Source organism: Pteropus alecto, unplaced genomic scaffold (genome assembly GCF_000325575.1).
Source record: "Pteropus alecto unplaced genomic scaffold, ASM32557v1 scaffold92, whole genome shotgun sequence".
Taxonomy (NCBI): Eukaryota; Metazoa; Chordata; class Mammalia; order Chiroptera; family Pteropodidae; genus Pteropus; species Pteropus alecto.
In genome coordinates, this window is record NW_006432447.1 from 12,481,470 (window position 1) to 12,483,646 (window position 2,177).

Here is a 2,177-nt window from a genome sequence, read left to right on the forward strand (position 1 = left end):
CAGCTCACACAAGCTCACTCATGGGAGCCAACTGTCTGCATCTCTTCCTGTCTTTGCATTCACTGATGCCACAGTGGTAGCTTGAAATTGGCCATTGTGGGAATATTTACATCTGAAAAATTTGCAAACACTGAAAAACAGGTTTGTTTTTATTGTGTTGATGCTGTTGTTGTTATTTTCCTTTTCAGCTGATTGTTAAACATTCATCAGCACAAAGTTTGTTGGAAGTAACAGTTTTGACAAGGTTAGTCTGAAAAGTTATATAAGGTGATATTGTAAATGGCTTGGTAAGATAAGTCAAGGAGATTGACCTTTAAATAAACATCATTTATGATGTATACTAACATGGGGTATTTGGTGGGCAAAACCTCTAAAGAAAAATAAAACTTTGCAAATGGGTAACACAAATATATCTAAACAAAAATCTGATTTTGAGGGCAAATGGTTATAAACTGTGTGAGTAGATATTGGCAATGCTCAGGGTAAGAAATAAAAGCATTTAGAAAATACTTGGTTATCTCATCAGCCAAAATAAAATGTTCTCTGCAGTTATAAGAATTCTAAGAGCCGTTTTTACTATGTAAACACTTCTTGGTACTGCCGACATTTCCTCTTGACAACACTTCATGTTTTCGGCAATAACAGGTAAACACTGAACCTATAAAATTATTTTTGAAAAACCTTTTGTCCTTGTGTTCCTTTTAGAAAAAAGTGACTGGTGGAAACTTCAATATGTAATAAGGAAGTGTACTAAAGTGTCGAAGTGGCAAATTAGGTAGCTTCCTTTAAATAGATGATCAATCACAGTTCTATGGGGTTTGTGTTTTTGAAATAAAATAGTCAATGAGAGCAAGCTAATTACTGAACTAATCTTGAATATGTTTCAACTGTGTGATACAATATGAAAAGAAGACCAAGAATACAAAGAGATCAAAAGAAAAAGGAGAAAAAAATTTTTTTAATTCTACAGAAGAAAATGATACGTTTGTACATGTCAATATTGATTTTTATTAATAGATAATATCTTTTAAAGCCCAGTTTTGAGTAAACTGTTTGTCAATCAGAACAAATGCACTTATTGAGTGCTTATTACATGCCAGGATTTGTTCCACAAGCTTTACATGTGTTCTCTTGTTTGATATTCTCAGAAACTCTATAATGTAGATTATTCTTATTATTCCTATTTTGCTATGAAGAATTAGAGGCACAATGTCAAAAGAAGAGTAAGTGGCAGATCCAGGATGCAAACCCAAGTTGTCTATATCAGCAGCAGCACTGCTCTCAACTACCACACTATAATATAGTGTTTTCTCAAAGTGTGAGTCTTGGAACAACAGTAGCAGCCCTACCCGAAGACTTGTTAGAAATGCAGATTTTATAACAAAAGGAAAGCCGAAAATTTCACAAATACATGGTAATTAAAAAAAAAAAATGCCCGAACAACTGATAGATCAAAGGAGAAATCAAAAGGATAATTTAAAAAATATCTTGAGACAAACAATAATGGAAACATAAAATATAAAACGTATGAGATGCAGTAAAAGCAGATCTAAGAACTGATTTTTATAGCAATAAGTGCATACATTAAGAAAAAAACCTCATCTATGGCCATGTCACACTGAGCACACCTGATCTCATCTGACCTCGGAAGCTAAGCAGGGTTAGGCCTGGTTAGTATTTGGATGGGAGACCACCTAGGAAGACCGGGTGCTGTAGGCTTTTTCTTTTTTTTAAAAAAAAGATCTCAAATAAACAGCCTAACATTACACCTCAAGGAACTAAAAAATGGACAATGAGTAAAGAAATTGAATCAATAATCAAAAACCTCCCAACAAAGAAAAGTCTAGGGCCAGAATGCTTCAGTGGTGCTTTCTACCAAGCATTTAAAGAAGAATTAATGCCAAGCCTTCTCAATGCTTCCAAAAATTAAAAAAGAGGGTCAAAATTAAGTTAAACACTCTCAAACTCATTTTATGCAGCCAGCACTCCCCTTATACCAAAGCCAGGTAAGGGTACTATAGGAAAAGAAAATTACAACCCAAAATTCCTGATGAGTATAGATACAAAAATTCTCAACAAAATATTCACAAAACTTATTCAACAATACATTAAAAGGAAAATACAACATGATCAAATGAGATTCATTCCTAGGATGCAAGGGTGGCTTAGTATACACA

General features: G+C 33.7%; 1 pseudogene; it reads left to right on the plus strand.

Moving 5' to 3' along the window:
• Positions 1-1,600: 1,600 nt before the first annotated feature.
• On the plus strand, positions 1,601-1,719 carry LOC112476070 (annotated as a pseudogene).
• The last annotated feature ends 458 nt before the right edge of the window (positions 1,720-2,177 follow it).